Source organism: Oryctolagus cuniculus, chromosome 20, assembly GCF_964237555.1.
Source record: "Oryctolagus cuniculus chromosome 20, mOryCun1.1, whole genome shotgun sequence".
NCBI classification, from domain to species: domain Eukaryota; kingdom Metazoa; phylum Chordata; class Mammalia; order Lagomorpha; family Leporidae; genus Oryctolagus; species Oryctolagus cuniculus.
In genome coordinates, this window is record NC_091451.1 from 9,473,110 (window position 1) to 9,499,300 (window position 26,191).

The following is a 26,191-nucleotide window of genomic DNA, read 5'->3' on the forward strand; positions in this document are numbered from 1 at the left end:
GGAGAAGGATGGGCACACAGCTGGTTCCCTGACTGCTTCCCAGATTTTGTACCTGGGGCCTTCTCCTCCTTCCTTCCCCTCCCAAAGGTGAGGAGGAAGGCCCAGTTGGCTCCTTCCAATGGTGAAAGGGGAGGCAGAGCCAAGTGGCTGCAGGAACTGGCCTGACCTCTGTCCTGAGATAACCCTGGCACCTGAGACGCAGAGTCCACAGCCCTTCCAATGCTGGGGATACCACGCGTTCTCGGTGAGTCGGGGCCCTTTTGAAGGTCCTGCCCGTGTTTCGTGTGGGCGCCTGAAACTTGTGATCCCTTCCTGCTCATTGCTTAGAGACTGTTCCCATATAGGACATCTGCTGAAACAGGCTGCACACGCTCAGGACACAGCACGTGACTCGATCTGCAATGACAAGTGTCGATCTTCTGCACACCCTTCTGCTTCGGTTCAACGTATTTCCATGTCAGACAGAGGGACACCAAGAACAACATGGCCCCTGCCTTCAGCAAGCTTACAGTCTGGTCAGGGGGAGAATGGACTTGGAAGCAAGTAAGTGCTAGAAAATACTGCTGTTGCTACGGAAGGTTACGTCACGCTCACTTATAAGAATATTGGACAAGGTTCGAGAGTCGGAGGCTGGGGAAGGGTGGAGGCAGGCAGCGAATGAGAGAGCCATGAGGGGTCCGTGTTGGACTCCAGAGCTTGGACTTGACTCTGTCGCCCTGGGGAGACCCTGAGAGTTTTCAGTAGGGCCGGGGTGGTGTCTTAGCTTTTCATTATCGCAACAAAACACTCGAGGTCACACCTTTCCTAAGGATGAGCGTTTCTGCTTCTGGCCCTTGAAATTCACAGCCCAAGATCAGGTGGCTCCATTGGTTTGGCCTCTGGCGAGGGTGCCCCTTGCTGGCTGATTGCTGGGACGATGCAGAACATCACGTGGCAAGAGTGTGGGGGGCGTGTGTCTGTCTACGTCCTTGTGATCTCTTATAAAAGCAAAGATTCAACCATGGGGGCTCCACCCCAGTTACCCAATGCCACCCAACCACATCCCAAAGGCTCTGCTTTCAAAACCATAATTGGATTAAGTTGCTCCCCCAGACCAACACTAATTCATGGGCCTTTAGGGGACATTCAATATCTAAACTAACATCCAAAAGCACAGCAGGTGCAAGCATCGAACGTACCCCAGGGGAGGATTGCCGGGCTGGCAGAGTGGAGACTGGAAGAGAGCACTGCGCCCCCGGAGGCTGGAAAATCGTCTGGGCACAAGTGAGAACTGGTATGGATTGGTAGCCAAGGATGGAAAGGCAGAGGAGGTGGGTGCTGCACAGTTCACGGAGGAGGAGTGAGGCTCGAAGCCAAGCTCTCCAGCTTTCTCTGGGGATGGAGGCTGGAGCCTTTCATGGAGGCAGAATACTGGGGAAGGAGTAGATTTGGCATCCAGTTTGGACAACTTGAACTTGACCCAGTCCCAGACTTCAGCCTTGGCCACTGGAGTCTCTGCTTGGAGCCCTATGCACTGAAGTGCATTCCAGCCCCTCCCTGGTTACATCTGTAAGCAAGAAATGTCTGTAGGATGAAGGAAATGTTCTCACCTGGATCCAAGGTTGCCTCTTTCTAGAACTTGTATAGGGAGTAGGGCCTGGGAGTTCCCTGCCCGCACGGTCTCGGCCGCGGCCTCCTCCCAGGCCTGCCTCCCAAGGGCGGTCCACCCTGCTTAGGTGCTCACATCTGGCCCCAGGTAGTGGCTGGGTGGGGTGTGGAGATGGAGCTTGGGTGTGCATCTCGGGTTGCCCACACTCAGATGCATGCAGGGCCTCTGGCAGGGTGGTTGACAGCCGGGGTGAAAGAGGAGGGGAGCCTCCATTTGTCTCCCACCAGTAACAGAGACAGAGCTGGAGGCAAACTGTTCCCGGTAGTTCTAGGATTCTGAAGTCTTCTCTCTCTTACACAAGTTGCAGCATCAGCAACCCACCCTGGGCCACCTAGGTTGGCCTCATTTGGCTTGCAGGCCCGACTTAGGGACTGACTATAAATGCTGCGTGAGTAGAGTCCAGGTATCTGCTGCATAAATGCCACAGACAGGGAACAGGGGTGCAGTTGGATGGGCCGCATCTCCCAAGGCGGTGATGGGAGTGGGGGTGACTTGGGGATTAAGCCAAGGGGAAAGGGGAGCACCTGGGGAGAGGTGTGGCGCTGCCGGGGTGCAGTTCAGAGGAGCAGGTGCTGAGCAGACAGAAGGGGGGGTGTTCCGTGCACTCATCTGCTGGGACTCCAGAAAAGACGAAAGCAGGCGCCGCTTCGCTTTCAAGCCAGACTCGCCAGCAGAGCCTCCTTTTTGTGTCTCCGAAAGCCCAGTGGGTGTCCACTGCCCTTGGCCCGTGCTCGGTCACACTGCAGCACCTTCTCCTCCAGGGCAGCCGCTGTCTGGCCGTCTTCTGTGTCTGGCCACCTCCTCCACTCCTCACCCTCCCAATAACCTCGTGTGAAAACATCTCCTCCCCCCCCCCAACAAAGTCAAGGTCGCTCTCTCCCTTTCCCCCTCCTCCCACAACTTCTCTCCTTCCCTGCTCTCTGAACACTTACTACTTTATTGGACATGGAGGTATGGAATGCTTAGAAAACCTACACTGCCTAGGAGATGCCTAAGGCCCATCCCTGACCTGTCCGGAGCCATCGCAGCTCCAGCTGTTGACCTGTGCGTGGCCCAGCAGCCTGAGGAAGTGGGGACTGGGAGCTTCGTGCACACGGTGAACCTTGGACTTCTGGGGTTAATCAGAGATCCCCAAGCCCAAGCCTCTGGTGGGGCAGGCAAGGACACCCTCCCAGCCTGAATGGGGACAGGTATGAATCCCAGGCCCTCGGGCACTGCCTGACATGGGTGTCCCTGCAGTGTTTCATAAGCCCTGGCAGCTCTCTCCATTGTTGTACGGGAAGCTGGCGGCCCGTCATCTTCCTCGCTCCAAGCCCTGCCCCTGGGGAAGGGGGGGATGGCTGCCCCTGCCCACAGGGCGAGGGATCGGAAAGGAAACTGCGCACAGGGCGCACGCATTGGCACCACCGCCAAGCGCCCTTGGCGCTTCCTTTCAGTGAGCTCATGCTGGGCTCCCTTCAGGTGGGAGAGGCTCGGGATCACTCAGTCAACAGCCCTATCTATAGCAGGCCCCCCCGCCTCCACCCCCAGCCTCCCCACTTGCACAACGCCCTGCCGGCCCCGCGGCTCAGCTGCGGGAATCAATCATCTCCTTCCAGAATTCAGCATTCAGCAGCTGCAGGGCCCTCAGCTATTTTTATCGGCCCAGGAAGCCGGTGGCCAAGGACGTGCCGGGCTACCTTTGCGGGAGGTGTTGCTGTAGAAATGAGCTGTGGGTTGTCCGGGGCAGCTGAGCTTCGGCTTCAAGGTTAAATCCAAAGTGCCTGCCCTGGAACCGGAGAGTGTTCCATCTTCCTTTGGACAGCAAAGCTTACGCTGGGGAAGCAAATGTCCCAAGGAGCGGACAAGGCCAGGGACCCCGTGGGAGGGCTTAGGAAACAGAGGGAACGTGTGTGTGTGTGTGTGTGTGCGCGCGCGCGCATGCCTGAGTTTCTCCTACCCACACTGGGGTATCGGGACTCCTGACCTCTGGGGGCGGGGCCTGCGTTACCTGCACAGCCCTGATCCAGGGACTCGCATCTGCTGCATTCCCACCACCAAGCACTTCTATGCGGGGAGGGGGGGCCTCTGGCATCCGCCCTGGAGTTGCAAGATCTAGAGGAGAGGATCCCCACCCCCCGTGCTTTGCTCTGTTCCCAGGGGAGCAGGACCCCATTATTCGTGAAGTCCACTGGCCACCCTCAGCTAGCCCCTTCAGCAGAACCCTCTGAGGTAAGGCCGTATTTTTGGTGTGTGTAAAAATAGTCTGGGCGGCTGGCTATGCACACGTGTGCTCGGCTCACCCAGGGGACGTGTCACCGGCTCTTCCGAAGTAAGGACAGAGCACCGCTGACCCGCCGGGCGTCTGTCACCTCGCGACAGGAAGAGGCTAAGTTTCTGAGGCTCTGCTGGGGCGAGCTCCTGGGGTCTTGAGGGAGCAGAAAGACCAGAAATAGGAAGGGAACCTCAAAAAGTTCCTGGAAAATAGAATTTAAAAACATAAGCTTCTTTGGGGGCAAAAAAGTATGGAAATCTATGCACAGGAGAGATCTTCTAGAACATTCATGGAAAATGCAGATTATGAAAAGCTGGGCAAGGAGGTCCAAAAAGTTTTGCACCAACATAAATGGATCTTTTCATTGCGTTTTTCAAGGAATGTTTTGAAGTGGCCTTGTACCCGACAGGAAGGCTGCGGTGACGGAGAAGTGCCTGTGCCCGCTACCTTCTGATCTGAGAAAGAAACGTGTTTGGGTGGGGTGGGCTGCACTTCCGATCACTGCCATGAAGTATCTGGAAGAAGATACTAAGGAGCACGGGCAGGGGTATTTGGACCCATAGTTTTGGTGGCACACAGGCCCGAATCGGGCAGCCCTGTTGGGTAGGCACCTGATGAGCACAGCAGATGGCAACAGCAGAGCGTGTGTGGAGGAGAGAGCACGTGGCAAACCAGCGAGCAGAGAGCGGCTGGGCCGGCTCAGGCTTTCATAACCAACTCTCGCCACACCCCCAGGACGCTAGGCACACCTGCCAAACCCCATAAGGTTCTAACTTCCTCGTGCCAATTAACTCACAACTTCGGGGTTTAATTCATGCTCAAAGCGTAGCAGTCAGAAAACCCCATGCCTCCTTCGCTGGAGAGGAAGCAACTTTGTCCACCGCCACCCACGTGTCACGGATTAGTTGGGGTGGCTGCTGAGGGCAGCCTCTCCCAGCGTCCTTCCTGCTGGCACAGGGGGAATGAGAGATGCATCTCCAGGGGCTGGACGCATGGGAAGGGTCTGCACCCCAGCCTGGGTGGCAGCAGCTCCAGAGGCCCCGGGAGGTTTGTCCACTGCCCCAGGGCCCTGGCATCCAGCAAGGCCAAACTCTCCCACCGGACCTGTGCCTTCTGCAGCTGTGACTCTGACCAGATAGATACGTCACCATCCTGAAATAGTCCTTTCCACAGCCAATGTCAAATTAGCAAGTCACTAGGAGTAGAGTCACCTGCTACCCTCATTTATAGCTGGGGAGTGCGTGAGTTGACCTAAGCGTTATGGAGGACAATTTGGCAATTAGTATTGAACCTTGAAAAATATTCACAGCCCTTGAGCTAATAATTTCTGCTGTTTAAATTTCCCCGGAGCAAAGAATGTCCAACAATAGTGACTTGGTGAAATGAATAATAGTGCATCTATTTGATGAAATCCTGTGCCGTTAAATATTTAATGATAGGGGAAAGTGCTAAAAATGTAATGGTCAAGTTCAAAAGGCAGAGTAAATACTGTATATACAGTACGATCTCCAGATTTTTATTATTGTAACAGTTGCTCCAAGAAGAAAGGTCTTTGTTTAAACAAATTCCTTCAGAGGCCACTTGCTTGCGTGAGAAGGGAGATCTTGAGGTTAAGGGTGTTGACAGGTGTGCAGAGCAGCAGAAGGAATGTTTTAGGGGATGATGGTCGGGGGGGGGGGGCATGGAGCTCAGAGGGCAGCAGGGAGCCTGTAGGTGTTTGAGTCTGAGATCTCCCGAGTGAAGAAGCCGTGGATGTGCCACGTGGCAGGCTGCTGCAAAGTCAAAGTCGCCTGATGCTCCATTTGAAAGTTGCTGCTGTGGGTGCAAGCCGAATCAACTCCCTCTCCTGCCAGAATTGTCAGGAACGGGACCGGTGCTGTGGTGTAGCAGTGTCTCCTAGGGGCGCCGGTTCGTGTCCTGGCTGCTCCTCTTCCAATCCAGCTCCCTGCTAATGCACCTGGGAAAAGCAGCGGAGATTGGCCCAAGTGCTTGGGCCTCTTACACAGATATGGGAGACCCGGATGAAGCTACTGGCTCCTGGTTTGGGCCTTGCCTAGCCCTGGCCATTACTACCATTTGGGGAGTGAACTAGCGAATGAAGATTCTGTCTCTCCCTCCCTCCCCCCCCCCTGTATGTGTGTATGTGTGTATGTGTGTGTGTTCTCCTGCTCTTTCTGTAACTCTGCCTTTCAAATAAATAACTAAAATTTTTAAAAAATTGTCAGGAAAATCCACTACATCAATAAATGCCTTTTTGCCTGAATGGGGATGTCGGGTAGATTTACTGTGCATCTAAGTCCATGACTTGCAGAGTAGCACACAACATGCGCTGCAGAAATAGATGCTGGGAGGCAGGGCGAGCCTCTGGGTGAAGACCTGTTGAGATTTGCAGAAACCCTGACGGGGGCACTGTGGACCCTGCAGGGCAGGAGATTCACTGGAAAGTCCAGCATGAGCTCTGGACCCAATCACGTTCAACTGGGAATCCTCGCTGATTTCTGACTCGGGGAAATGTGCATGCATGTGTCTATATGAGCAGAAAGCTCCAGTGGGGCAGCGGGCAGCTGGTGTAGCAGTTAGGATGTGGGTTAAGACACCCACGTCCCAAATCAGAGTGCCAGAGTCTGACATCCAGCTCCGCTCCCAGTCCCATCTGCCTGCCAGTGCAGACCCTGGGAGGCAGCAGCGACAGCTCAAGTGATGGGGCTCCTGTCACTCACATGGGAGACCTGCACTGAGCTCCTGGTTCCTGGCTTCAGTCCCAGCCAGAGGCCATCACCAGTGTCTGGGGAGTGGACTAGTGGACAAGCGTCCTGTGTCTGTCTGTCCATCTGCCTCTTTGCCTTTCAAATCAAATTAGGGGCTGACGCTGTGGTGCAGTAGGTTAATCCTCCACCTGCAGTGCCAGCATCCCATGTGGGTGCCAGTTCTAGTCCCAGCTGCTCCACTTCTGATCCAGCTCTCTGCTGTGGCCAAGGAAAGCAGTAGAGGATGGCCCAAGGCCCTGCACCCACATGGGAGACCCAGAGGAAGCTCCTGGCTGCTGGCTGCTGGCTTCAGATCAGCGCAGCTCCTGCCGTTGCAGTCATCTAGGGAGTGAACCAGCGGATGGAAGACCTCTCTCTCTCTCTCTCTCTCTCTCTCTCTCTCTGCCTCTGCGTCTCTGTAATACACTCTCTGCCTTTCAAATAAATAAGTAACTTTTAAAGTTTGGGGAAAATGGAATTAAAAGATAAGTTTATTTCGGTGTAAAAAAAGAAACCCATGCATACTTTTTTCATGAGACATTTTTCTTGAACTTTTTGATGATCTCTCATCTATATGATTTCAAAATTTTTTGCACGCAGAACTGGAAGAACAGAGCTGAGACTTAGCGGTGGCTGCTCTGGGTAGCAGGATTATGGCAGTATTTATTTTCCTTTTCATACAGCTTAGCATTTCCAACTCTTGTACAGTAAACATAGACTTTATAATTTTGTAAAAACCAACAAGCGTAAACACAAAGCATCACCATTCCACGTGGTGTGTGACGTCTCATCTGTCTTTCCATGGGTGTGGTTGTGGAGTCTATGTCTCCGTGGGTGTGGTGGGTCTGGCTTGATGAGAAGTCAGCTGGGCCCAGCCCCCACAATGGGCGTGACTCTTCATATACCAAAGGCCACGCCTCCTCACCTACAGCTCAGAGCCGTGCCCCATACCTATGGTGTGGGTTTTTTTTAAATTAATTAATTAATTAATTTAAAAGGCAGAGTTACAGAGAGAGAGAATCTTCCATCTTCCGGTTCACTCTCCAAATACCTGTGACAGTTGGGGTTGGGCCAGGCCGACGGAAGCCAGGAGCCAGGAGCTTCTTCCAGGCCTCCCACATGGGTACAGGGACCCAAGCACTTGGGCCATCTTCCACTGCTTTCCCAGGCGCATTAGCAGGAGGATGAGAAGTGAAGCAGCCGGCGCCCATATGGGATGCCAGTACTGCAGGAGGCGGCCTTACCCACTATGCCACAGCACTAGCCCCTGTGGTCTGGTCTTCAGCCTGGAGCATTTCCGTGATGTCAGGCCCATGAGAGGGAGCCCATTTCCCGGACAGCTGAGGCACAGCTACAGTTGTTGGAAAGACATAAGCAGCCACCACCTCCTGGTTCTCCCTTCCTTGGAGCTGCTACATTTTACTCATCTCCTAAAAGCTTGCCAGTAAAATTCCATTCGGCTCTGATTTTTGTCTTTGAATATCTTTCTCTCCTTCCAATACAGCAGAAGCCTTCAGTGCTGGATTTGCTTTCTTTCCATTTTTCTTTTATTGAAGGGGAAGTCCACACCCAATAAAAACAGAAGAAAAGATAATCAACTCATAGGCCTCTTGCCCTTTTTGAGTGGAATGCAAATATTTCTGTCTTCAATAATGATTTATACAAGGGTACTTCAAAGGTTCATGGAAAAGGGAACTAAAGGATGCTTATTTTTGGTGCAACATTTTAAAAATCCATGCATAGTTTTCTCGCTCTATGCAGCACCAGCATCCCATATGAGCGCAAGTTCCAGTCCCGGCTGCTCCACTTCTGATCCAGCTCTCCGCTGATGCACCTGGGAAAGCACTAGAAGATGGCCCAAGTGCTTGGGCCCCTGCACTCACATGGGATTCCTGGAAGATGCTCGTGGTTCCTAGCCTGGCCCAGCCCTGGCTGTTGCAGCCATTTGGGGAGTGAACCAGTGGACTGAAGATCTCTCTCTGTCTCTGTAACTCTACCATACAAATAAATTCTTTTTTTTTTTTTTTTTGAGGCACTGGGTTTTTTATTTAGTATCCAAACAGCTACAGTGTTGGTTTCCCTTTCTCCCATCAGGCCCCAAAGAGCACACCCCAAAAGACAGTAGTACATTTTACACCAATACACTGCAGGACGTACACCTAACAGACCTCACCAAAAGTGAAGACTGGGTGGGAAAAGGAACTTAGACGGACCAGCACACTGCCAGCCCAGACTGCAGAGCGCTCACAGCCAGAAAAACTGGCCAGGGCTCCCCGAGCCCAAAGAAGCAAGGTTTCAAAATAGTGTTAAAAGTTTAAAAAGTTGTGTGCATCAGCTATTCGAGATTTCTCCGGCACCGACTGATACAAAGCACAATGCCATGGCACTTTTAGAAACAGCAGCGTCAGACCCAGCCAAGGGTGGCGAGATGACTTTTCTGTGGCGAAGTCAGTGGCAAAAACATAATTTTCTTTCTTTCATGCAGGAAAGCAATGAAGTGGTCACCTCAAACTAAGGGGGCACATGGTCCGTTCTGCAAGGCGTTGGGAAGGGGCAGAGGTGGGGCAAAATAACTGGTCTCAGAGGTCCTACCACCTTAATGTGGTCACCTCTCTATGAAAAAAAAAAATAAGACAGTTGTCCAAAGATACCTTAAAGCTGTAAGCATAAACAGCTTGGGGTTTTTGTTTGCTTCTGGCTAATTCCTCCTAGAATCACCTTTCCGGTTTGGCAGATACTTTGTGCACAGCCATGAGGCTCTCCACTGCGGAGTCTTTCCCTGGGCTCCGTCTGACCTCAGTAAGGCAGACCTATCCTTCTTTCCCTCTGCTATGGACAGGGCACTATGCGTTCAGCTGACAAGTTACCTTCAAAGAGTAAGAGAGGGGACTGTATGGCTGCTTTGGAGTGTGGGACTACTAGGAATGTTTTACGGAACGGTTGATACAATGAGAAAGGTGATTACAACATGGGTACCCCACAACCTGCTTTGACAGACATTTTGCATTGTGCTCAGATTCCCTTAAATGCTGTTCCCCTCAACGCTCTCGGCCTCTCATCCCAGGGGAATCTCTGGGAGGAGGCAGAGACACTTAGGTGGAAAAGACACGGGGAAGGGGCTTCAGGATGGAAGAGGTAGATGGCAAAGGAGAAGGCAGCTGTCCAGTTGGAGATCAGCCCTGGGGCTGGCCTGGGGCACGGGCGGGGCCCAAGGGAGGGGAGCGGGAGGGCGGCACTGGGGTGCTCTATGTCTCGTCCAGCTCAGAGTCCAGCATCCTTTGTGTGCACGGGTGCATTTCAGTTTATCTTCCACATCGGTTATCGTTTCCAGCTTGGTTACAGGTCTCTCCACAAACTCACGCCTGGAATTTGTCAGGAAGACTCTGTCTCTTCCTCGTATCTGTCTTCTTTTTTGGAGCACTGTCTTTCAGCAGCACTCCGACTCCGCAGGTTCTGGTCCATCTGATCTGCTCACCCATCTCCCGGCAAACGGGACTCAGCCAGCTCAGCTCATTCCTCTGCACGCTCCAGCTCCAAGTCTCCCTCGATAGTCACCTCTTCAGACTTCTGACTGCTTCTTCTGCGATGTGCTTAGCTTCTTGGAGTTGGAGCTCCTGCAGTTCCATCTTTTCTTCATCTTCTCAAGCCTGGTTTCCAATCAACCTTCCTTCCCCTCTCACTCTCATCAGCAGCTCTGTCCGCTTCTTCAACTATTGCAGGGCAGTGACCAGGCTCTCGTGAGCACCGTCCAGGTCCTCTTCCACCAACTGGATGCTACTGTTCAAGGAGGCCACCTCGGCCTCAGCCTGCTCTCAGGCCCGCCTTTCTCCTTCCGGCTCCTGCTACAGGCACTCGGCACTCCCCTCCGCGTCATCCACCTGCTGCTGCAGAACCTGGATTTTGCATCAGTGGTGGTGATCCTGGCCTTCGTGTCCACCCAGCTGCTTCTCACGCTCCAGCTCCTGCCTCCTCCATTCAGTGTTGCAGCCGCCATAAATAAATTCTTAAAAAAAAAAAAAAAGGAGGGGAGACTTGTGTATGGCAGCCAGGCCCAGACTGCTCCCCTTGAATGACACCCTGGCCTTGCAGAGTGACACCTGGGCTGGTTTTATTTGGCCTACAAAAGAGTAAATATTGGGGAGTTTGAAGAAGGAAAACAGTTTTTTTTTTTAAGTACTGTAAGATTCTGGTACCCCTGTTAGACAATGACACAAAAAGGGAAAATGACATGAAGCTGCCCAATGCAAAGTCTACTGATGCTGATCTTCTGTCCTGGGCACTCTGTCCCCAAAATAGTCCAGACAGGCTCCAGGGCAGCCCCAATCCAGCACAGCACACACATCGTGGGGTCCTCTTTGCTGAATGCAAGGCAGCCCCTGAACTCGCCCCTCCCAAGGGGGCCCAGCCCGGTCACCAGCAGAATTCCCTAAGTGGACCCCCTCTGGCCTTGGTGACCTCCAGGGCGCCTACATGGTTGCTGCTGGGAAGTTGTGCGAAGTTGGTGGATTCTCTGCCCTGTTTATGTCCTCCTGGGAGTGGGCACTGCTGTGTGCTCTGGACACCTGGCTGAACCTGCCCTGCGCGCTCTCTCTCTCTCTCTCTCTCACACACACACACACACTGGTAATGACCGGATAGATCCAAGGCCGCCAGAGAGGCGCTGGCCAAGCCCCAAGGAAAATAAAATGATTCGACCCCAAGGAGGCAAGACGGTCCCGATTCCGGGCACACGAGGTAAAGGCCGAATGGAAATCCAACTGTTGCAGAGAGCGATTGCTCAGATGGAGCAAATGTGCTGTGAAATCAGCCTTTGGAAAATCATCTGGAGTTCATCTCAGTGAGATCCAAAAACAATAACCGCCGCCCCCAGCCTGCTCCGGAGGGAGCCTCCTGGGCTGCCCTCGGCAGAAGCCCGGAAAGCCGCGGCGGGAGCGGGGCCCTGGGTCCCAGCCTCTGCCCTTGTTTATTTACCAACCTGCCTTTCTCTCCCACCTCGGTTCACCCCTCAGCTTTGCTCCCCTGCACCCCAGGGAGCCCAGGGCATCCATCATGCCTTGCACACGGCAGACAGCATCGAGCGCAAGTTAGAGGGATCCATGGCTCTCGCTAGTCCCGGATGCAGATGGGGACCTGGGCAAAGAGACCCCGGTGCCCCTCCTAAAGAACTGCCTTCCAGGGGGAGGTGGGCAGGCCCAGCTCTCACTCTGGGATATGGCAATGAGACTGGAGGGGAGGGAGTTGCTGAGGTTTGCTAGAAAAGATAATAACCCTTGGGGTTGGCCTTTGCATGTCATAGAGCACATTCTAGAACGTCAGAGAAGCAGTTTCAGTCCCCCTGGTCCCTGGCCACTGGGACCAATTTCATTCCGGCCAAGTGGCCTGAGCTTCATCACCTGCACCCCAGGGGCTCCAGGGGTTCAGCCCAGAAAGGATGGCAGCCCCGCCAGCCAGAAGGCCTCTCGGCCTCTGGCACAGCTCACGTGCTGGACTCCCTCCTTACACACGGTCTTGGACTTGGACTTGGAGTCATTTAGGGATGCTGGGCAGCTTTCAGAGACCGTGAAAGAGTGACATGGGGGACTTTTGTGAGGGCTGACAGTTCCTGTCCCTACACCTCCCCTCTGCCCTCGACCCCCGCCCAGAGCCTGGAGCCACCCCACTGGGGAGTAAGGGGCAGCGTATGAGCTCAATCGGAAAATTCAGATGGTCGGGCTGAAGCAATGGAGCTGGAGGGGGCCGTGCGAGGGGGCGGGAGGATGTTTCTAAGTGGCTTAGCAGACAAAAGCGACAACGTGTCAAAGTTTCCAAGCTGGTTTCCAATGCATCATGTTAATGGATCTTCCAGAAGCCCATCTTAGCAATCTAAAAGAAGTTCAGCTCCCAGCTCTTCCAGCCGTAACACACAAGGGGCCGGTGCCCTCGTGGGCATCCCCCGCCCAGCCAGCACTGGCTGGCACTGGCGCACACGCCCCCAGCATGCCACTGGTGCCCACATCCCTAGCACGCTAGCTTGCTCTCTCCCTTTCGTCTCCACCCCATGGAAGTCAACCTGAATGAAAGCAAGTGCTAGGGGCGTTGTTACAGGGGAATCTAGAATCCACTGCAGTTAAAAACAATCAGTGAGTGGCTCATTCACAGGCTTGGCTGCTTCGCTAAGAAATACAGATGACTGCTGTCCCCGTGTAGTCCTAGGGGGACCACGATCCAGAGAGAGAGAGACCTGCAGCGCCCCAAAGGCTGGGTTGAACCCCTGGGCAGCAGAGCTGGCTGCCCTGACTGCAGGGCCCACAGGGAAGGGGACACAGCACTGTCCCAGGTCTTTCAGAAGTTGTGACCTGAGGCTGGTGTCACCCCGTAATTTCTGTGAGCATTCCAGCTGTCTGCACCCCTCCCGCCATTTGTGGACTGAGAAACTGCACGCCTGGTGGGGCCTGGGGTAACTAAAGTGTTAACTAAAGGAGGAGACCCTGAGACAGCTGCTGGGGCCCAGAATGGGCTGCGGTGGGGTCTTACGAGTTGTGGGGGAGGGGCAGCAAACAAGAGCGATCACAGTGGGAAAATCGCGTCTGTGAGACTTGCTCCCAGGGAATGGGCAGCTCAGCACCTAGAACCCGGATTCTGTCTCCCACATCCGGGCCTCCAGAAAGCTGGAAATCGTACATTCCATGCCCCCAGCCATCTCCCCTCCCTTCCTCACCCTGAGCCACCAAGCCCCGTCTCCACGCAGCCCTCACATGGGCAGGTGGCCACAGCCCACATCCATCCACCCATCGAGGGCCACTGCTGGTGTATGGGCAGGTCCAGGGAGCCCTCAAACTGACCGGGTCCGTGGACGCCATGAAACCGAAGCTAGCAAGGCATGCCGCTGTTTCCATTTTGATTTCCTCGTCATTCTTCCCACAGGCGTTCAACCGGGGTGAGCACCACAGATGCTCTGTGCATCCTCGTGCGGAGACAGACAGGAGACAAACGGCAAACGGCAGTGTTGGTTCCAGGATGGCAAGAATTGTGCCCGGCCCACAGAGGGGTCTCCATATATGACTCTGTTATGGTCAAGGGAAAGAGTGAGTGTGCTGGGCGTCGTGGCCAGGACAAAAGGCGGCTGCTGCTGCGGTGTCGGCCTTGGCCTTGGCCAGCACTGTGACATAGCTGCTTAAACCACCGCCTGCAACACCAGCATCCCATATGGGCATTGGTTCGAGTCCTGGCTGCTCCACTTTCAATCCAGCTCCCTGCTAACGCGCCTGGGAAAGCAGAGGAAGATGGCCCAAGTGCTCGGGTCCCTGCACCCATGTGGGGGACCCAGATGGAGCTTCTGGCTCCTGACTTTGGCCTGGCCCAGCCCTGTTTGTTGGGGACATTTAGGGAGTGAACCAGTGGATAGAAGATCTCTCTATATGTATCTCTCCTTCTCTTGCTATAACTCTGACTTTCAGGTAAATAAAATAAATCTTTAAAGGAAAAAAAAAAAAAAGAATGGATCTGATGGGCACAGCAGGAGGCCCTCCCGCGAAGAGGGGGTAGATCAGTTCCCCAGGGCTGCCCTCACAAGGGGCCACAGACTCCTATCTGCAGGGCCAGTGACGAAGATGCCGACGTCCAGCTGTGGAGTGCCTGCACTTGATACCTGACCGTCACTGTGCTCCGGCCTCCAGCTTCCTGCCTGGGAGGAAGCAGTGACAGCTCAAGGACCCAGGTCCCTGTCACCCACATGGGAGACCTGCACTGGCTTTCTGATTCCAGGCTTTGGCCCAGCCCAGCCCTGGCCAGTTAGGGCGTTTAGGGAGTGAACCAGCAGATGGGAGAATCTCTTCTCTCTCTCTCTCTCTCTCTGTCTCTTTCTCTTTCTCTGTCTCTCTCTCTCAAATACATAATAAACCAACAAATATGTGTGTGTGTGTATGTGTGTGTATAATCCAGACAGACCAAGTGGAACCTCTGTGAGAGGGGTCTGGGCTGTCACCATTTTATTTTTACATTTATGTTTCCTTTATTTAAACAGCATGGACAGAGAAATACAGATGGACAGCTCCCCTCTGTTGGTTCACTTGCCAAATGCCCACGACAGCCGGGGCTGGACCGGGTTGAAGCCAGCGGCCAGGAACTCCACCCAGGTCTCCCACATGTATAGCAGAGACCCAAATACTTAAACCATTGCCTGTGGCCTCCCAGGGTACACATTAGTGGAGAGCTGGATTGGAAGTGAAGGAGCAGGGACTTGAACCCAGGCCCTCCAATATGGAATGTGTGTGTCCGAAGCAGCATCTTACCCACTGGGCCAAATGCCCTCCCTCAAATTACATTTGAAACATTTTAAAGACCCTATCTCCCACCAAGGTCACACACTGAGGTACTTGGGCTTAAGGAGACAGTCACTTTAATCAGTATTAGCTGAGGGTCCAGCCCTGGGGTGCAACAGGTTAAGCCACCAGTAGAGACACTGGCACTCGTTTCCAGAGTGCTGGCTCGAGTCCCAGCTGTTCCATTTCTGTTCCAGCTCCATTCTAATGTGCCTGGGCAGCTAGCAGAAGATGGCCCAAGGACCTGGGCCCCTGCAGCCACATGGGAGACCCAGCTGGAGTTCCTGGTTCATGGCTTCAACCTGACCCAGCCCCAGCTGTTGTGGCCATATGGGGAATGAATCAGTGGATAGAAACTCTCTCTCTCTCTCCTCTCTGCCTTTCAAATAAATCTTTTTTAAAGATTTTTAAAATAAATAGTAGCTGTTATTAATGATGATAATAAAATTGATAAGGAAAAAGTAGAAATGAAAATCAAAACAAAGTCATTAATAATAAAAACCCCACAGTTTGCTTTGTTAGTGCAAACTCTCCCGGGAGCTTCGCTGGTGCCCCAGGGAAGGGCTCCAAATACGTAGGCTGGGCCTTCCACGGGAAGCTTCTGCCTGGCGTCCCAGCGGCCACTCCCCGCCCCCGCAGCGTCTGCGCCATCTCTCCTGGGCACCTGCCCAGCGTGTTGCCAGCACACACAGAGAACCCCAAAGAATAAACGGAGGCCCTGTTTCCAGGGGCGTGGGCAGGCTAAGGGAGATTGAGAAGGGACCAGGGACCGGCAGCCGCGGGAGGCCCTCACTGTCCCTGCATCTTGCAGGAGCTGTGGCCTTAGAGGAACCAGAAGATGGCAGACTGGCAGCCAGACAGGGAGGAAGCTGAGGAACCAAGTCCCACCCCCTGCCCTTCTGCCCCGCTGTCCCCTGCCAGTGGCTCCATCGGCCAACCCCGCTGGAAGCCAGGGTTCATGGCAGGGAAGTGAGCGATCCACGGGCCCACTGCGCCCATGGCAACCTTGCCCTTCTCTGAACCCATGCAGAATTGTTTGCTTGGCCCATATATGAGACCTGTGGCCAAACAGAGCCACATGGGCCAGTGATCTCACTTTCCAAGTGTGCGGCTGTTGGCATGGCCAGGGCATAAACCCCAAGGCTGGCAGCATGGCAGATGCCTCCTCTGTGCCCTCTCTGCTCCCTCTTCCTCCCCCCGCCCCACCCAGTGCTGGGTGCAGCGCCAGGCTTGTAGTACGTGCTTAGTAAACCAGAGCGGAACACCGGCGGGGCCTTTGGAGATGAAGTGTGGGTGGGATCCGTGCAAACACATATTGAAAAATCACCCGCTCTGGAAGAGTGATTGTCAAGCCCATTTCCTGCTGCAGTCGGAGCCAGGAGACGCTCGGGGCTTGGCAAGCTGACAGCTGAGGCACGGCCAGGGAATTTAGCAAGAGACAGAGAAAATGAGCCGTGTGGGTCTGGCCCAGCCCCATCAAAAGCAGACTGGGGGCAGAGCCTCTCTTCCCAGACTCAGAGCCCAAGGTGGGCCAGGGGCTGGCTCGGCTTGCTCAGGTCCTCCGTGAGCCAGAGCATGTGGGAGGCAGAGAGGAGGAGGAGCAGGCGGCAGGCAGCACTGTTTTGGAAGCTGATGGTTCAGCCTGAGGCTGAGGGAGAGCATAGATGTGTCGGCCCTGCACCTGCCACTTCTGCACCCCTGCCCTGTCAAAACTGCCTGCCCTTGACCTAAGCTGGTTTGGGGCAGGGAGAAGCCACAAACAGGCCGGCACTGGGCACCTCCCTCAGTGACAGCCAGCTCTCAGGCAGGCCACTGATTTGAGGGGGTGGGCACAGTGCCCATCACCCCCACATCTTCCCACCCCAGAGATCCTGCATGGTCATTCCATCTCCCTGACCAATCCGGCACTGAGTGTGTCACTCTACTCCAGTCAGAGAAATGTAGACAGCAGCCTTCTGGAAGCTTCTAGAACAATCAGGAACGACAGAGACAACAGCTTCTCTTCCTCTGAACGTGGTGTCTCCATGGGATGCCTACGATGGCCGCTGGCATTTTGCCACCATCAGGAAGATGAAGCCAACCACGGAGCTCAAAGGCCCAAGCAACGGAGAGGACTTCAGCCTCTGATGGGCTTCGGAGCCCCTGAACCAGCCCTCGCACCACACCCTCCCAGTATCTAGCTCTGGGGGATCCCAGATGCTCCGGTTCTTCAGGTCAGTGGTGGAAGGGTTCCTGTCACTCTTTCTGACCTGACCTGAGAGAGACAATCCGTGGAGCCAGGGAGAGCAGCTCCCTCCAGCACCTGCTCAGGATGGGTGATCAGAAAATGACTTTCACTGTCATGGCATGAACATTCCACACTTAGGTATTCAAAAATATCTAAATATTGAAAAATATAAGCAGAATATCAAATAATGTAACCTTCTAAAATCTGTTTAAATAAAACATGAATTATTTTTAAGGGACGAGATGAAGGGAGTAGTGGTACAGACGGGGTCAGGACAAGCTGTCCCCAGTGTACACGGGTTGGTATTTGAGGAGAGAGGAACGGGAGGACCCCTCTCGCGACTCCTCCCGCGAAGTCCTCCCCGTACCGGGAGGAAAGGAACTCCTTATCTACAAAGGCGATAGGACACAGAGAAGAATCTAAATAAGTGGGACCTGCTGAGTCCGGCTCGCCTCCTCGCTGGTGGTGAGGCCACGCCTCCTTCATCCCCCATCCTCCGCAGGTGTCAAACCTAAGCATGAAAACCCGCCCCTTGCACGTGGAGGCCAGCATTTCTGAGAGTTCCCGTTTTCTAAAACCTGGATTAGATAAGTGTATGTGTGGAAGAGGAAACCTGGACCCGGAGAGACACACACGGGGAGGACCGGTGAAGACGCAGGGCCGAAGCCTGGCACCGGCCCTTGCCGCTCCCTGGCCGGCAGAAGGAACCAGCCCGGCCCACTTCTGCATCCAGAATCGCCAGTTACGCCTCTGCGGCTCAAGCCACCGGCTGTGTCCCCGGTTATGGCGGCCTCGGCAGACGAATAGCATAGGGGCCTCAGTGGAGTTTTTTGTTCTTAGCCATCAAAACAGCCCGATGGTACTGGGAGCAAATAACAGTGGGTTTGGGCAGGGAGGATCCTCGCTGGGACGGCCTGGGCACGGAACCGGCCCCTCTGGGTCTGGCCGGCCCCCAGCATCCTCCGGAGCCCAGCCCCACCTTGGTCCCCTGCAGGAGCCCCCAGCCCTCCCTCCCGGCCGGGGAGCGAGCTGGTAAGGAGAATGCCCGGCCCTGCCAAGTTATGGGCTCCCCCACACACACCCGTGTTCTGGCCCTGGATCAGTTACAGCAACCCTGCAGTGCGCACGGGTTTACCGCCAGGAAGAAAAACCCCAGGAAGCCAGCCCTCCGGCTCCTTGGGACCCGAGGGGAGGAGTGAGATTCCCCGGCCATGACTCACCCCAGGTTTCAAGGGGAAGGGAAGCGAAGACTCATCATGACCACACTGAGAAGCAGTTCGGGCCATTTTCACGGCCGCCTTACACAGAATCAAAAGCCGCACCGTGGGAGGTTTTAGCTGTGAGCACACTGGCCAGGGCGAACTCAGCACCCAGGGGCAGCTCTGACCCTCGGGCTGCGGGGCCCGCTCCTCCGACCCCCTGATGCCCCCGGGGCCGCCTGCCCCTCAGGGCGGGGACGCCGCGGGAGCTGGCCAGGCCTCGGTGACTGTGGCCGTGGGGAGTGTGGAACAGTTTTTCCGCTCCCCGTGCTTCAGAGCAAACACTTCCAGCAGCACAAACACTTGGACAGACAGCGCCGAGGAAATCCCGGAGAAGGGAGGGAGGGGTTGCCAGCAGGCAGACAAACAGGCCCTTTCAGGGACGACAGGAGATTGGCAGGTGCTAAGTGGGGGGTTTGAGGCTTGGCCCAGGGCTGGTGCCACACACCAGGAGAGGCTGTGGGCCTCTGCTCCCGGCTGCCGCCATGGGCCGGGGCTGAGCAGGCGGCTTCTCCCGAGCCTGCTGGTTGGCATTTATGGAGTGCCGAGTGTTTACAAAGCACAGCATTAGCAGCAGAGGAGAGCTTCAAACACAGGAGCAGGAGCCGATGATGCTTTGATGTCCCCGACTTTGAACTTGGTCTGGATGAGCAGCAGCACTGGCTTCCCTGCCCCCTTCAGCAGTACAGTAAACAAGAGGGGGAGATGGTTACAGAAAAAGCAGTTGTTCATCCTGCCCTGAGCTCATCCAAGCCCTGAGTGCTCTGTGATAGCCCGGCTTCCCAAAGCGACCGGCCCACCTTGGCCCTGAGCCTTGCCAGGGAGACCGCACACAGCATCCAGGCTAGAGCGCAGGCTGCGAGGGGCGCCTGTGAGCGCAGGTCTGTGGGAGGGGCCTGAGCTTCCAGGAGCCAAGGAAAAGCCTTTGCTCGCCCACTTCCCCCAGCCCCCCTAGAATGACACCTGTCGTGCCCCTCCATGAAGCCGAAAGGAGAAAACACTTTGAGAAATGAACGCAACTTGGGCCAGCATTATGGCATAGCGGGTAAAGCCACCGGCTACAACGCCGGCATCCTGTATGGGCACTGGTTCAAGTCCTGGCTGCTCCACTTCCAATCCAGCTCCCTGCTGATGAGCCTGGGAAAGCAGCAGAAGATGGCCCAAGTGCTTGGGCCCCTGCCTCCCACATGGGAGACCAGGATGAAGCTCCTGGCTCCTGGCTTTAGCCTGGCCCAGCCCTGTTGCAACCATTTGGAGAATAAACCAGTGGATGGAAGATTCTCTGTCTGTCTCTCTCTCCCCCTGTACCTCTGCCTTCCAAATAAATTTTTTTTGAAAAAAATCAAAAAAAAGAAAGAGAGAAATGAGTGCAATGAAGGTGATCTCTGGCTCAGGAGAGCAGGACATTAGAATTGCCAAAGGAGGTAGCTTTCTCATCGCGAGCCATTCCTGCCGGTCACAACCAGAGCACTTCCCGGAGGGCCTGCTGTGCATCTGGTACACCATGGTTCTTCTTCCCAGCTTCACAATAATTCTGCAAGACAGGCAGTTCTCCCTGTGCTACAAACATGAAAGCAGAGACCCCAGGAGAGGGAGTCAGCGGCTGGCAGGGTGGCAGGCCAGAGAGCCCGATGACAGTGTCCTCCCCAGCTTGTCTGAGGTGGCTCCGTGTTCCCATAGTCAGTGATCATGGCTCGCTCCATGTCAAGCATGATGAATCGAAGTGCATCTAGAGGGAGTTGAGCAGCTATAAATAAAGACTCGTGTACGCTAGTCTTGAGCAGGATCCAGCAAACCTAAGGAGCCGCGGTTCTTCTACCTGGAATGCATTTCTCAATCGAGACACAAGTCAGCGGCAGCCAGTCCTCTGCGACTCTCACAGTGCACGAAGAGTGAGGTTGTCAGCATTGTCTCCTTGAATCCCGCTGTGCACTGGCAGTTTATTCCAGGAATCACAGCAGAGCCCAACTGAAATAGAAATGCAGGTTTTGCACATTTCATTCCCTAATGCTGGCATGGTGACCCCGTCAGAGTGGGCCGCATGGCTGCTTGGTTCATCGCTTCCTGGACACCTGATGTGTACCAAGTTGGCTTGATAGGCCAGGGACCTCAAGGGAGACAGCCCACGGCCCTTCACCTCCTCCGTTGCAATCTATGCGTCTACACCTCGGTGAGGGCTTAGGGCTGATACTGTCTGCAAGGCTTGGGCCGTGCTCTAGTAAGTGTGATTTTTTTCCTTCATGTTTTCCTGAGATCTCCCTGAATGGTCACAAAGGCCGGGGCTGGGCCACCTGGGTCTCCCACGTGAGTGGCAGGGACAAAGGACTTGGGCCATCTCCTGCTGCTTTCCCAGGCGCATGGGCAGGGAGCTGGATCAGAAATGGAGTAGTCAGGGCTGGAACTGATGCTCCTATGGGATGCCAGTCCCATCAATTTGTTTTCTTTAATGTTCTCACTGAACAAAATGAAAATGTTAGCACTTTAGAAGGCTTGAGTCATAGTCAAGTATAGGGTGTTTTTTTTTTTTTTTAAGATTTATTGATTTACCTGAAAGTCAGAGTTACAGAGAGAGAGAGAGAGAGAGAGAGAGAGAGAGTGGTCCTCCATCTGATGGTTCACTCCCCAATTGGCCGCAACGGCCGGAGCTGTGCCGATCCAAAGCCAGGAACCAGGAGCCTCCTCCAGGTCTCCCACGCGGGTGCCAGGGCCCAAGGACTTGGGCCATCTTCCACTGTTTTCCCAGGCCACAGCAGAGAGCTGGATTGGAAGTGGAGCAGCCAGGTCTCGAACTGGCGACCATATGGAATGCTGGCGCCTCAGGCCAGGGCGTTAACCCACTGTGCCACAGCACCGGCCCCAAGGATAGGTTTCAACTTATTTACGGAAATTTTGGAAAATGTTATTGGTCTAGAAACCTCTGCAATGACACATTCTCAGAAAAGTTGCATTTGTGGTACAACTTGCCTTGCGCTGCAAGGCAAACCCAGAACAGCCCAGAGAGAAGGAGCTTGCTGGTTCCTTTTTGGACTGGAGGGTGGGAGCCCACGTTTGTCTTAGAGACATGGGCCCAGTTCTGACGACAGTCACGGGCTGCAGGCTGACACAGCCACCAGGGACACAGAGCCACTGGAAAAGGCCTCGGAACCAGGAGGGGACCTGGGCACACACACCGTGTTTACTTTCTCATCTCCTGCCACCGCTCCGCCCAGCAACCTCTCCACCAGACAATAGGAAGAAAAACAAAACAAATGAACATGAAAGCAGGGAGGAGAGAGAAGAGGAACTGGGCAGACCGGGTCTGGGAGGGAAGTTTTCTTAGGGATGATTTACTGCCCCTCGAAAAAGACGGGTTATTGTCAGGGCATCTCTTATCGGCACCCTGTATCTCCCCGAAGACCTGAACAAGAGGAAATTGTCTCCCAGTGAAGCAAGCACAGGTCGAGTTAGTACTTGCTGTTTCTCCCACCTTCGCAGTCTTTCCAGGTTCAAATCTAACTTCTCCCCAATGCCCACCCCAGCACCCCCAGGGCAGCCCAAGTGTTCCTTTCTCTGTGGTCCTGGGGTACTTCGTTCATACGGCTCTGTAGAGGCTTGTAAATATGCCATTTTCTTCTTCTGGGTAGGAAAACATCACCGTTAAAAAGCACTTCGAAGGCTGGTGATGTGGTAGAGTGGGTTAAAGCCCCAGCCTGCAGCACCAGCATTCCCTATGGGCGCTGGTTCGAGTCCCGGCTGCTTGCACTTCCAATCTGGCTCCCTGCTAATGTGCCTGGGAAAGCAGTGGAGGATGGTCCAAGTCTTTGGGTCCTTGCACTCATGTGGGAGAGCTCCAGCCATTTCGGCCATTTCGGGGTTGGGGGGTGAGCCAGCTGATAGAAGACCTTTCTCTGTCATTTGGGGAGTGAACCAATGAGTGGAATACCTCTCTTTGTAACTCTTTCAAATAAATGAAATAAATTTAAAAAAAAAAAAAAAGCACTTTGAGGGGGCCGGGGTTCAGCCACTAACTGTGATACCGGCATCCCATAGGAGTGCTGATTTGAGTCCCAGCTGCCCCACTTCCCCAGGTTCCTGGTGCGGGCCTGCCCCCCACCCCCACCCCGGGAGGGGGGTGCAGTCAGCTCACACTTTATGCGTCTTACCCGTTCATGCTCTCAAGAACCAAAACCTCAGCAACCACTGTCAGCCAGAATGAGGCGCTGTTGATCTTTCTAGCTCTGGTCTATGCCTCAGTGCTGGTCACTCGGTGCCTGATGGAAGAACTCTGAGTTTACAAGAAAGACAACAGTTTGATTTGGGAACTTTGGGGATTGTCAAGTTTAGGAAACTGAGGCCAGAACAGATGATGCCTGGGAACTTCCTCCAGCTCTTTGAAATTATTTTTTGTTGTGAAATAAAGCCACCATATAGCAGGTTAAGCCTCGCCTGCAGTGCCAGCATCCCATATGGGTGCTGGTTCGAGTCTCACCTGATCCACTTCTGATCCAGCTCCCTGCTAATGGCCTGGGAAGAGTGGCCAAGTGCTTGGGCCTCTGTCAACCACGTGGGAGATCTGGATGAAGCTCCTGGCTCCTGGCCCAGTCCTTGCTGTTGTGGTCATCTGGGGAGGGAACCAGAGGATGGAAGATACTGTCACTGTCTCTCCCTCTCTGTCTGTAACTTTGACTGCCAAAATAAACAAACCTTTTTTTTAAAAATTATTTTTTGAGGGACCAGCACTGTGGTGTAGTGGGTAAGGCTGCCGCCTGCAGCGTTGGCGTCCCATGTGAGCGCTGGTTTGAGTCCCAGCTGCTCCTCTTCAATCCAGCTCTCTGCTGTGACCTGGGAAAGCAGTAGAAGATGGCCTAAGTGCTTGAGCCCCTGCACCTGCATGGGAGACCTGGAAGAAGCACCTGGCTCCTGGTTTTGGATCGGTCCAGCTCTAGCTGTTGTGGCCATCTGGGGAATGAACCAGCAGATGGAAGACCTCTCTCTCTCTCTCTGCCTCTCCTTCTCTCTGTGTGTAACTCTGACTTTTAAATAACTAAATACATCTTTAAAAAATTGTTTTTGAGAGGCAGAGGATCAGAGAGCTCCCGTTCACTGGTTTACTCCCCAATGCCCACCGTGGCCTGGGTTGGGCCAGGATGCAGCCAGAAGCCATGAATACAATCCAGATATTCCATGTGGGTGGCAGGTACCCAGCTACTTGAGTTGTTACTGTTGCCTCCCAAGGTCCACCTTAGCCGAAAACTGGAGGCAGGAGCCAGAGCCAGAGCTGTGAATTGAACCCACATCCTCTGAGGAGGGATGCTCTCCCATACTCCACTCCAGCTCTCTAATTGTGGGAACCTGTCTCTGACTTGCAACCCCACAGTCACTGTGGATGTAATTGTGTAGTGTCTATGCAGGTAGTTGACAAAGTTCATGCAAATGGAATTAAAAATAAAGTTTAAGTAGATATCTGGTTTAGTGGTTAAGATATCCATGTTTGGGCCGGCACTGTGGTATAGTGGGTAAAGCCACCGCCTGCAGTGCTGGCATCCCATATGGGCGCTGATTCGAATCCCAGCTGCTCCACTTCTGATCCAGCTCTCTGCTATGGCCTGGGAAAGCAGTAGAAGATGGCCCAGGTGCTTGGACCCCTGCAACCATGTGGGAGACCCGGAAGAAGCTCCTGGCTCCTGGCTTCGGATCAGCACAGCTCCAGCCGTTGTGGCCAACTGGGGAGTGAACCATCGGATGGAAAACCTCTCTCTCTTTCTCTCTCTGTCTCTCCTTCTCTGTGTAACTCTGACTTTCAAATAAATAAATCAATCTTTAAAAAAAAAAAGACATCCATGTCCCAGACTGGAGTGCCTGGGGTCAAGCTCTGGCTCTTCTCCCAGCTCCAGCATCTGTCTCTTTCTCTTTCCATTTCCATGTCTCTGGTTCTCAAATAAATACATATTTAAAAAATGAGTTTGCTTTGGTGCCAAGAAACTTTTGAAATTCCTAATTTCATAATATGCATATTCCACAAACTTTTAAAAATCCCTTGTATGTGTGTTCACGTCCTCAGCTTGCCAAGTTGTTGGTCAATGACTGGCTGTTATGGGTGGGTGCATAATTCCATCACCACCTTGGACGTTCTGAAGTTATGTGGGTGTGTGCAGAATTATTTATATGTGTGTGTATGCCCCGAAAGTATTAGCAAATTAGTACATTATGCTCGTGTCAACACTTCTATTTTTAGGCTATACTATTTACTTACTCAACTAACTTTTGGCTTTACTAACAGCACAACAAACTGGTGTTTTATGAAGCAGGAAAAATAATAAACCACATTGAGGTTATTTTTCCTAAATAACTGCTTTTTAAAATCATGCTTTTTCTGGGAAGGAAAAACGGAGCTGGAGGAGGCCCAGAGAAAGGCAGGAGCACAGTCAAGAAAGTGAAATGGCTCCTGGACAAGCCCTATCGGCCAAGGGCCTTTTTTTTTTTCCTGGAAAGATGAAGGGTAAAATGGGGGGGGGGGGGCGGGTATACAAGGTGAAAGGTACAAAAAGATAAACATGGAGAATTGGTTCTAAATTCCAAAACAATAGAGTTAATGTTCCTGGGAGATGAGGATCATCTAGACATCTACAGGAAATGCTAAGTGGGTGTCGTGCTTAGTTGGTTAAAGCATCAGAGGACCTGGGTTCCATCCCCACCTCTGGCTCCTGGCTCCAGCTTCCTGTCAGTGAAGATGCTGGGAGCAGCAGTCATAGCTCAAGTAGCTGGGTTCCTGCCACCCAAGCGGGACACCTGGATTGAGGTCCTGGCTTCTGGCTTCAGCCCAGCCCGGTCCTGGCCATTGTAGGTATTTGGGGAGCAAACCAGTAATGGAAGCGCTCTCTCTCTCTCTCTCTCTCTCTCAAATAAATTTTTAAAATAAAGAAACAAAAAAGGAGAATGAAAGTATCTGGGTTGGGGCAGGCCTGTGGTGCCCAGTGAGGCCGCTGCCCGGGATGCACCCCGTTCCATGTCTGAGTGCCTGTGTTGAGTTCCGCTCCTGCTTCTGATGAGTTCCTGCCACCCAAGTGAGAGACCCAGATGGAACTCTGGGCTCCTGGCTTTGGCCTGACCCAGCCCTGGCCATTGCTGCCATCTGGAGTGTGATCCAGTGGTTGGAAGACCTCTCTCTCGTCACACTGCCTTTAAGTAAATAAAAAATAAAAGCTAAACCTTTTAAAAAAAAGTGGTAAGTGGGAGCCGGCGCCGCGGCTCACTAGGCTAATCCTCCACCTGCGGCGCCGGCACCCCGGGTTCTAGTCCCGTTCGGGGCGCTGGTTCTAGTCCCGGTTGCCCCTCTTCCAGGCCAGCTCTCTGCTGTGGCCAGGGAGTGCAGTGGAGGATGGCCCAAGTGCTTGGGCCCTGCACCCCATGGGAGACCAGGAGGAAGCACCTGGCTCCTGGCTTCGGATCAGTGCGGCGCCAGCCAGACCTTTCTCTCTGTCTCTCACTGTCTATAACTCTCTCTGTCTCTCTCTCTCTCACACTGTCTAACTCTGCCTGTCAAAAACAAACAAACAAACAAACAAAGTGGTAAGTGGTGGGAACTGGTGGTTGGGTTAGGGATGGATGGATGAAGGTTCATGAATGTTTTAAAGTCACCTCACATGGAAAATTTTACCCCGTGACAAGTGTGTGACAGGTCTTACTCAGCCCTCCTAACATCTGGCTGATTTCTTCTAGAAACTGGCCCAAGTCCTGCCTTCAGCCATAACACATCTCTCTCCAGGGCGTTCACATC

General features: G+C 53.7%; 1 long non-coding RNA gene and 1 pseudogene across 1 annotated transcript; one reads left to right on the top strand and one right to left on the bottom strand.

Moving 5' to 3' along the window:
- Positions 1 to 3,697: 3,697 nt before the first annotated feature.
- Positions 3,698 to 8,680, top strand: LOC138847304 (uncharacterized). The gene is made up of 2 exons (XR_011385067.1): positions 3,698 to 3,859; positions 8,411 to 8,680. It is a non-coding gene; the product is annotated as an uncharacterized lncRNA (long non-coding RNA).
- A 951-nt stretch (positions 8,681 to 9,631) lies between these two features.
- On the bottom strand, positions 9,632 to 13,488 carry LOC108178650 (tropomyosin alpha-3 chain pseudogene; annotated as a pseudogene).
- Positions 13,489 to 26,191: the final 12,703 nt, after the last annotated feature.